Below are 11,241 nucleotides of genomic sequence, written 5' to 3' on the forward strand. Positions count from 1 at the left end.
TTAGTAATAAAAACGAATGATTTAGTATCTATACTATATGTAAAGTATCTGTCTGCCCTGAATACAAAAATTAGAGATCGTTGGAACCGCCACGAGGTGAGTATCATGATTCTAGAACTGCTACACAGATAAGTTCTTACTGGGTTTTCCGAAAGCCCAAAAAATCCCAAATAATTATGATTATTAAAACTTTTGCGAGAGGTCACATCTGTCATAGAATAGCCGTAGATTATCCTTGATAATCTCGAAAATTTTCCCGAGTATTACCGAGAAAATGAGAAAATTTAGTTAGTCGGGGAGGCGCCACTCATGGTTATATCATCTGTGAAACCAGTACAAAAATGGTCCGCGCTACTTAATGGTATTAGGGAGATAATTGATAAAGACAAAGCATCGTTCTAAACGTAATATTCTGGATGAACATAATTACATTACTCTTCATCATCTTCATAGAAAATAGAACGCTCACTCGAAACTTGATCACAAATGGTCTGGCAAAACTCCAGGAAATTTTGCTGCAAAAACTTAGAATAATTGGGAGGTTACTTACCGAGAAACAGCCACAATTGCATAAATTGATGTCGTCATGTAACCACTTAGGGGCAGATTAACATATGTTATGGCTCTTCAGTTGATGTTATTTGTGATGCGACCAAGAGATTTTTTGGGGCCGATAAAAATTTCAAAATATATCAAATGAAACATTTTGTTCCCTCATTACACAAGAAGTGTATGTAACAGTACTTTGTTTACATCGTTTAGTGCGAACTCAGATAAAAAAAACTAACACGTTTTGTTTACAGAAAAACTTTGTTCTTCTTCCGAAAATGTTTATTGATGCAAGTATTGCTACAACATCATTATACATAGTTATCTGTTTTCAGTATGAAATACAGTGGGCGATCATGCTCGCATATATTCGAACATATAAATATACTACCTACTCATTTCGAGAGTGCTTTCTCTTAAATTCGCATGCAAATTTACGGAAAAATATCTACAAACTTCCTGTGAAATAGAAAATGGAAGGAAAGGAAATTTAGTTGACTGGTTCCATAACAGAAACTTAGTGAGACCTCGGACATAAACGCACATATATATATATATATATATATATATATATATATATATATATATATATATATATATATATAATGTGAGTGTGTATATGTGTATATATATATACATTATATATATATATATATATATATATATATATATATACAGTATATACACTCATATATATATTATGTATATATATATATATATATATATATATATATATATATATTACAATATAATAGGAATCTAGGGATTTCTTAGAAATCCTAGGGAATTTGTGAAAATGAGCAACTTAGGAACATTTGATCCCCGAGGCTATTACTAAACACGGCGAAACAGTGATTCATCTACAGTTTCGCCGTGCTCAGTACTAGCCCTGGGAGTTGTAAATGTATTCCTTTGTGTTTAGTACTATAACCTAGGATCAAAACGTTCCTAAAGCTGAATTGGTCATTTCACAAGTTCTCAGGGTTTCGTGTGAAATCCTGATTTCATATTCCCTAACACATGCTCTGAAATGTACAGTATGTGCGTGTGTGTGTGTGTAACAAGTAAGAACAACGTTTATATAACTTATAAAGAGAGAGCTGGTGACAGCTTATCCATTGCCATGCCAAACATTTATATATAGAATTTACCTTTGACAAAGAAGTTACGATCACAGATACACAATTTTATTACCAAATTGCTAAAATTTGACTGACTGTTAGTGGTATATCCAGTACTGTACGTTCATTTAAGCAAATAACGAGTAACTAAACTTAATAATCGGGTTGCCGGATTGGTCGGGATGCCGTTTAATTTTTCTTTTGGCCCACTGGATTAATGTAATGGGTCCCCAATACAGTTCCTAACAATGGCGATAGCAATTTTGTTAGATATTTCGAAAATTTATACGGGAACGAGCCTAAAGAGCTCATTATAGGTCTTAAAGGATTATTCTATTTATGTGCTTCTCCCATACCGTGCAAATATGGTAACGATTGAGAATTAGTGGAAAACTAAGTGACACTATCTTATTACATTACTTTTGTATGATTTAATAACTTCATCAAGGCGGTTCTTATTCAGTTTCGTGTTAGTACTACTGTCACTTAATAAATGCTCCATTTTTGAGACAGATTTGTCCATTCACATCACTACGGTTATTTGATTTATCGTCTTCAGTGATATGAGTGATTTTATCACTTCTCATTTCAGCCAAGGCCTTCCCAGACCGTGTAGAGAAGTTAATCTTATTAGAAAATTTTAATGATGAATTGAAAAAGTGCCCTTTTACAATATCTGAAAGATGATGTGGAAGGCCACTAAATATTTTAAAGGGAAAAGAGAAGGCGATATAAAGGAAGCATTTGGCAGTGTTGAAATAGTAAATGATATACTATGGTTTATCAATCTATCCATCTATCTATCTATATATATATATACATATGTATATATATATAAAATGTGTGTATATATGTGTGCTTGTGTGTGTATTATGTGTATTACAGATGACACAAAATTCACGCTTATCAGACAAAGTTTGCTTCAGGAAGGTTAAACGTAAATTACTTTGTGAAAAGATAATTCAACGTGAGGTGCGTCCTGTCCCAAAATGTAACCTTTTAAACAATTAACGCAAGTTTCAAAAGTTGACGAGCAATTGGCACCTGAATAAAGTGCATAAAATGCCTTAACATCGCCGAAATTTCTCAATTACTAAAGATTAGAAATAACAAAGTAATGATGAAAACTTGCGCGTAAAATATAAAATCCTAAGAAAATGTTGCAGATCACATAAAAAAGTCTTCGAATATATGATCACTGATCAGAGTACCTAGATAGACCCAGATTTATTATATTAGATTTTTTTTCCTTCATGAAAAGATCGCCCGAGTCCTACCTTTCCTTTCCATTCGCGAAAGTCGTGTTGTTTAGAGTCCTTGGCAATGGACCAGACGGTCTTTCTTCTCGGTGCGTCTTTCGGTGTTGGTGAGTCTCGCTGGACAGTGTCAAAAAAAGAAAAAAATTCGCTGAACGTTGGGTTGTGAAGTATCTACTGTTTTGATTGTGAATTCTGGAGGGACTGTACACCGTCGATGTTGGTGATAACGTTTTCTGAGTATTTGAGGTGTAAGTAGCGAATTTTATGTACTGTAAATAGCGTATTTTTTAGCATTTGTTCATATGTTTGTGTTTAGTCCAAGTGAGTGCGTTATAGTAGTTTATTTTTCAAATATGTTCCGGCCTGGCGAACGAAAGTGCTTCATAAGTATTATTTTGACAAATAGTTAAGGTTAACTTTTGCTTTGAAATTTGTAGCTCTGTTCTTCGAATCTTCGTGCCTAAAACTTGATACGGAGTATATACATATTATATGGCTGCGGATAAGACTAAAAGTAGAATTACTTTTCAGAGGTGTTGTGCAAGCAAGTGACCTTGAAAGCAAGAACAAGAAATTATTGGTTGCATAAGGATGGATCAGTTACGTCAGTGTTGCTAGAATTTGCCGTATGTGGTGATTGATGGAGATTGGTCGTAAGTACACCGGATTTTATTGAAGTTTCATATTAAACTAATTGTACGTTTTCCGTGTTTTGACAAATTTTTTAATTGTTACTTTATCTTACTAATTGTGCAATTTCCTTGCTTTGACGAGCTTTTAATTGCTACAACTTTATCTTGTTTTGACAAGTTTTTTAATTGCAACGACCCTTACTAATTGTGCAATTTCCTTGCTTTGACGAGCTTTTAATTGCTACAACTTTATCTTGTTTTGACAAGTTTTTTAATTGCAACGACCCTATCTTACTAATTGCTATATTTCCTTGCTTTGACAAGCTGTTAATCACAACCTTATCTTAGTAATTTAACTTTTTCCATGTTTGACAAGATTTTTAATTGCTACAACCTTACTGTACTACTTTTTCCTTGTTTTGCCAAGTTTTTAATCACCGCAACCTTATCTCACTAATTGTAGTTTTTCAGTCATTTACTAGGCTTTTAATCACAACCTTATCTTACTAATTTTACTTTTTCCCCTGTTTTTCCAAATTTCGTAAAGGTAAAATAAGTCGAGTGCCGTCCAGCTTACTCACGTGGTGCACTATAGGCATTACTTTTAAGTCCTCTGCAGCGCCCCTTTGACCCGTAGCTGCGCCCTCTTACTGTACCGCCATTCATAATAGCTATCCACCCACTCCTAAATTGTTTCTTAGTGCAGCTGCGAGGTTATCCTCCTGTTAACCCTTTCAAATCGACTGTTTCCCTGTCAACGCTGAATGACCTCTAGGTCCCAGCGCATGGCCTTTGGCCGAAATTCTATTTCATTCCATCGGTTAGGGCAGGTTTGAATCATAGGTAGTAACTTAGGTTATGAGCACTGGCTGGAGTAGTATTATTTTATTTTAAAGTATATAATGGGTGAAATTGGTTAGGTGACCTTTCCAAATGTGGTGTTTAACTTGGACAGCGTTGTACTTTTTTTTACTGAACACTCTTAGCAATGCCTTTTTAACTTGGCTGCTTGAATTTTTTACGTTTACCTTTATCAATACTTTTGCCAGTTCATACTGAAGTGATTTAGATTGTGACTTTTAGCTTATTATTTTACCAATACATTGCGAACTTTGATAGCAGTGAACTACTTTGACTTTTGCATTTCTAACATTGCCTTTATGAACTTTGGCAGCAATGATTTAATTTTTCTTAGCCCATTTTTTAACAATACCTTCATAAAATTCAACTGCAGTTTTGTTACGTTTAGCCGATTATTTAACCATGCCTTCTCAAACTTGAACAGTGCTTATTTAGATTTTGCCAATTTTTGTTTTTGTTCATTTTTCACCAATACTAGATTTTTTACTTTTTTTTTAACCGTTACTGGCTATTATAAGTCCTGATGGAAGCCTTAAAACTAATTTGTGAAAATAAGCTGTCTCATAGGGCACATAGTTAATAGAAAGTTTAGGGGAGACATTAGGAAACACAGGATCGTTAGATATTTTGGTAGTGACTATTTACTGTCATGTTCTGGTACTTCTCATACTCCTTGAAATATCGTGCACAGCCCTTGCAATCAAAATTGAGGCCGCTCAGACCTTTCCCTTGGCAATTTTCTCGGCTCCTGGGTGTTTTCCATATACAGTTTAATATAAAAGGTGGCTGTTATAACTTTGCCGCCACTTATCTTGGTGATCGACCTAGGGGTGATTTTAGAAATGTAAGCCTGGAACTTGGGACGTAATTATGCACAGATAATGCCATCAGCGGGTAATATGACGTGAATTTTAACCTCATTCATGCATATTACTGCAAGAGTAAATTGTAACTCTCAATACTGCTAACTGAACTTTATTTTTAATTGGCTTTTGAATAACTTAATTTTTTTGTGCTACAAATGATTTAAAGATAAATTGTGAATGGATTTGGTCGTGACTGAATGCCGTAAATGTTAGTTTTGTATGTTACTGAATTCTGGTTAGTTAAAATATCTCGATAAGCCACCAACTTCATACTTAAAAGTTAAATCAGCTATTCTGGTATGAATAGCCTAATTGTATTGCTATAATTCAGTTCGTGTTACGTTGTCTCGTTGTAATGCCAGTAATCTTAATGTTGCAGTCTTTGTTTCGGCGAACTGGTTACTTTGCGAAACCATTGTTTGGGGACTGTAAAAAGTATTGTCATTGTTCAGCTGGCTTCATGAATTTCTGCCCTCAACACTGCATGTTAAGGAGACGCTAGTCAACTCGCAAAATAGCAGGTTACACCCCTTGGTTTATAGATCGAGCAACTGTTGACAACAGGTAAACACGTGACACTGCCCAAATGACAAGGTAATGTTAAGTGACAATACCAAGTAACAACATGAAGCTTCTAAATATCTCCCCGACTTGCCGTAAAGTGAACTGAAATTCATGAGGCATATGTTGTTGTGCAGGTTTGTGATGCAAAGGATTTAATAAGTGGTATTAAATGCACAAAATAGACTTTTCAACAAATATGCTGATCAGATAGTTATATGTAAATATACAGTCGTCAGTTGCGTAGGAAGTATAAGTAAATGGGCTTAATGAAAGCTTGATTTCCTCGTGCTGTTGCTCTTTAATTGGGAGTCATGGATTTCCAGATATTCTAATGCAGTGCTGAATTAGTGACCTTTAATTTGGAGTCATGAATTTCCAGACATTCTAATGCAGTGCTGAATCAGTTTTCTTTTCAGTAATTTTAGTTACTGACATTTACAGTTTGGGAGCGCCACATGACGGGTCAAGGTACCGTATTCTGATCGAGGATCATCGGGGATATGACGAAGGGTCAAAGTCGAAATCACAAACGGAATTAGAACGTCGTTAAATTCATTTGCTTGATTGTACAACTGTAAACGCCAGATTAAATCGATTTTCTCAAGTATCTTTTAACTTTGCTTTGAAAATTTTCTTTATATATGCGTCCTTTAAATATTCATACTTAATATTAACAAACTCTAGATACCCAGTCTTTCGAAAAAGTTCCTTTGTGCTGGCCGTTGTCTTAATGTATGTTTATTAACTGTTATTGGGGCTTATTCCTACAATGAGCTAACAGTTATCCCATACTTGGACAGTGTGTAATATAATCTAGATTTAAAGCTCAAAAAGATTATCTTGAATTAGTTTTGGGAACTAGTTTTTGTATGACAGTTTTGTTACACAAGATTAACTTTTGAATTGGAGCCGCCCTCAGTATTAGCTACCTGTCTTAAAGTACCTCTTCTAATTTTTACTACAATTGCAGATTTAATATCCTAGAACATATAACAGCATAGAGGATATGCTTCGTAGCATGTCAGTGGCCACCTTTGATCTTAAGACGAAAGATGTAGATGCTGCTTAATAAAGGTTGAGTAAACGATACTGAACGAATTTGATTTATTCATAATATCCTTGTGGACAGAAGCCTTCACTTTAAGTAAGGATAATGGGTAGTTATATTAGTAAATCTCTGGTAGGCCCGGCTCCGATTTTTGGTCTTAATTCCTTTGTTACATCCTTTAATCCTGATACTTTTAACTTTGTTAGTAGAAAATTTTCAGATGGTTTTACATCAAAGTTTATGGAATTAATTTTGTACGTACTTTAAATTAGCCTTGTAATTTACTATATCTTTACCTTGTAATTGGCTATATCTTGGAAGAAATAAAAGACTTTAGGGAATGATGACTTTTACTGGCTTCACGAAATAAATCTGAATTTTTAAAGAGTAAAAATTAGTACCTGTTGGTTTAGAAAGCTGGCTGGCTTTATCAAGCTGAAAACTTTTATACTTTCATAAGTAATCAGCCATTTGAATTTAATTGAAACTTGACAAATGTAGGCAAGCAAAATGAGTACATGTTTAAGATACAACGAACGAAAATCTTCATTAACGCGAATGTGGTCAGGAAGATGTGTGCTTTAGAGAAAAGTAAATTAACTTGAAGGATGACCCAGTAACTTGAAAGGATGGCTCAGTGAGTTGGTGGTTGGTTGAAAGTGGAATATTGGGTATCATCAGTAAGGATATGGGATATAAATGAGTAGGTAAACATTTAAAGCACTGAAATAGTCGTAAGACTTGAAGCAAAAAAATAAGTAGTTTCCTTCCTAACTCTTAAAATTGGGTATGAAACTCTATTGTCAAATGGCCATTATCTAATCTGTTGAGTACTTATGAGCATTTAATGACTTAATACACGGAAAGTATTTAAAAATTTTTGTAGTAGAGGAGATGGACAATTACCGTACAAGCTTTCCCATCCATTGCTGAATAAAAGTATTAAATTTGTCCAGTTAACATTTTTCAAGTAATGCCAAGGGGTATTTTAGATTTGATTATTACATGTACATGTACGGCCTGTTACTAGGTGGTGGAAGTCTTGTCAGGCCCCCCAAAAAATCCAGAACAAAAAACAGAGTACTATAAATTCGTTGACAAAAAATGAGCTATATCTCTAAGTAGTAGGTTGTGTCGTTAATCCAAGGACGTTTGCTGCTGTCTTGCTGCTTTCCGTGCTTTGAGAGCTCGACTTTTGATAATCCGGTAGAGACAACTTAAAAGATTGATTTATTTCAGTAATGGCACGACCTTCGATTTGCCTAGTGGCCTGATGGTAATGCCTTATTTGTAGGTGATTCGTATGGAATAGGGTGGTGCTTCGGCTCTAGCTGCCAAAGGAAGAGGAAAAAGGGAAGGAAGGGAATCCTCCGAATTTCCTGTATGTACTTCAATTTTCTCAACTTAGTTTAACTTTTATCTTTTTTTTGAACTCCGGACATTCAAAAGGGAAAAGTGTGTTCCGATAGTTTTATTTCCTAAAGTGGTGAACTCTTCCTCATAGAAACATTATTCCGGGAGGATTGTATTCCCTATCGATGGTTCAGTGACGTTTCCTCTTAAACATTACAAATTTCAGTAGACTACAGATTTCACGGCGCTCTTTTGCACTTACGGTATATACATCAAGGAAATTGTTCACTAACGATAGAACTTTCAGGTATGCCTTTTAAATGTTCAGAATAAATGATAGTGTACCAGTAAGTGGCATATTTTTATGACTTAGTAAATAAAACTGGTTTACATAATTTTTTTGCCCTTGTTGACGGAAATTTAATTCACAAGTGAACTCAATTGTTTGGTTACCCACGAAAAGAAAAAAGAGATCGAAAAGCAGACGTTTAAAGAATACATGATTTCTGTGAGGTTTTTCTACTTCTGTATTAACAGCTGTCTTTTTAACATGGAACTGAGGGTCGTTTAAACATTTATGTTGCCACTAGTGAGACTGAAAAGTCGCCTTCCGGTGACATTAAGTACAACATGTGCTCAAGCGTTAAGCATGAATTTAGTATTTCACCGGAAAAAAGTGAATATTTCTTAGATTTTCCTGTTCGGCAAAGTTCCTGTGAACTGTAAATTACTGGAATTATTGTACACTGTCTAGTAAAAAGCCATTTTCCTGATGCTTAGCATTGAGAGTTTTGTGCGTATAAAGAAACATCAGTTTTCAAGAAATTGGAAAAAGCGACGGAATAGAAGAATAATATATAAATATACAGTTGTAAAATGTGATTCTCCTCCAGCCTGCGCAGTCACGAATCGCTTTCATAAATAAAATATGCTGCACGACAGTACTCGTGAAGGAATGGCATAAACCTCGCCCAGGGTTCCATGACCTTCCGGGCTCCATTTACAAATGGTTGGGCGAGGTAAATTAAGACCTGGCTATTGCAGTTGTCACTCAAATGCCAATAGCGCTACTGTGGTAATTGGGGACATACACAGGAGGTTGTGCGTGGCATTACTGGTTCGAGCTGGTACCAATAACTTTTTGATTGATTGCTAAAGATATGAACTTAAGCTTTCCAGTCTTGCGTATCGTAATATTTTCTACTTGGGAATCGGGTATTGACTGTTAATGCTACATGGTATATGGGTATATGACAGAGGGCGAAAATGCTGATCTGAAACAGTATGCCGTAAACTAGGCAGTCATACAGCCGTGGCAGACGAAGAAAATACAGTACATTAAACATTATTTTTGTGGCACCAAAAACAGGCATACAGTCTTCCAAACACTCAAAGCACGGATCATCATTAACTGCATGCACTTGAACAGTAGCTCCTCACAAGAACATTATTTTTTGTTAATAAATAAATTCCATTTTAAGGATTTGAGCAATATTTTTTACTGATTGTTGGTTGCCTTAACAGCAGTTAATATCTTGAATATAGCCAAGTGTTGCGGCACACTCATATTGTAACAAGTTCATGAAAGTGTCCTGAATTCTTTGGAGCGAAATAACGCAACTTACTTGTTTAAAAATGAAGAAATTCGTAATATCAGACTTTTCTTTTCGGATACCCTTTCATTTTTTTATTTTTTTATTTTACATTTTTAGGTTATTTTGATACTAGTATTCAAAAACTACATTCATAATGGCCATTAGTTTATGTATCTATATTTTCATCATAACGCTGCTCACTTTCGATCAATGTTATTGATGAGCGTATGTATATGCGTGTGTGTGATATGTAGACTATCTGCTTTGATGGGGATCGATCAGGGTTAATGATTTAAGAGCATTTTTCGATGCGGATTCCAGTATAACTCAGTTAAGTTTAGTGTCTCCAAAACACAGCTTGTACCCTTCCAAGCTCTTTGAATCTGATTGATAAAGAGGCGATTCATTGCTGTTATCAAGTTTTTGCGTTTCTAATTCTAGCATTTCTTTAATTGGTTGCGTAGCTTAAACTGATAAATGGAGACGTGTTGTGGTAATTTATTTCCTTCATGAAATTTAATAAAACTAGATTTGGAACGTTGTTCTCCTGTTTGGATGTTTCTTCTTAATTGCATTTTTAAACAAACTGAATTAAAGGTAATTTGCTTAATAGAATTACCCGTCCAGGTACGTTCTCTACATTATCTTTTCTTCTGGGGAAAGGTTTGAGCCATGGTTCCATGAAGTGGCTCATGGTACCACATACTTGAGTTCCTCTTTTTTAATGTATATACCATTTTGGCGAAGAATGTTCTGGAATTATCTTATTGTCTACGTTTGCTTTGATTCCCACAATCATCTGTCACGTCTAGAGTGGGTCAACAGCTTCTTAGGGGTAAAACCCGCTCCGTTTTCTTTTTTTCGTATTTCCAAAAGATCTCGACTACCCACTGGAATCGACATAAAAAAAACCTAAGTCTGTACTTGAATTGATCGGTAATGTTACAATGTTTGTGAGCGCGATGTGTTTTATTAGGTAATTAGGAGGGGAAGGCGAAATCATCCCGTACAATGAGTAGTTCCCTAGAGAGCGAAACATTTGTTTTCCTTGGTTAACCTGTCAGCAGTTACTATTATACATGTCCCAGCAAATACTTCTTCTTATACTGAGTATCTAGACAGGCATGATAATATAGGCAAGAAATTTATAAAAATTATAAGATTTATTTATATTTTATATAAGATTATTGCGATGGGTTATCAGCTATATCAATCCCCTATGTAGATCTCTCATTATTAATTGAAAACTTACATGAATGCATTTTGCAGATGATCTTTTAGATGTAAATCACATTTGTATTTCCTTATACTTCTGATCTCTCTCTCTCTCTCTCTCTCTCTCCTCTCTCTCTCTCTCTCTCTCAGTGGATTTTTTTTCACTTTTGTCTTACTT

At 35.0% G+C, this 11,241-nt stretch overlaps 1 protein-coding gene across 3 annotated transcripts in view; it reads left to right on the plus strand.

Annotated features, from left to right (window-relative positions):
- The window catches only part of LOC136835332 (protein P200-like), a 468,413-nt gene that overhangs the window by 396,020 nt on the left and 61,152 nt on the right, over window positions 1-11,241 (plus strand). Inside the window, exons 1-2 of one of the 3 annotated variants that reach the window (XM_067098689.1) lie at window positions 3,043-3,177; window positions 3,461-3,582. The gene's annotated coding sequence lies outside the window, so the exon portion shown is untranslated. Of the gene's footprint in view, window positions 1-3,032; window positions 3,178-3,460; window positions 3,583-11,241 lie in introns of those variants that run through there. The other 2 variants (XM_067098688.1, XM_067098687.1) reach the window with 2 other exon arrangements.

This window comes from Macrobrachium rosenbergii, chromosome 55 (assembly GCF_040412425.1).
Source record: "Macrobrachium rosenbergii isolate ZJJX-2024 chromosome 55, ASM4041242v1, whole genome shotgun sequence".
Classification (NCBI taxonomy): domain Eukaryota; kingdom Metazoa; phylum Arthropoda; class Malacostraca; order Decapoda; family Palaemonidae; genus Macrobrachium; species Macrobrachium rosenbergii.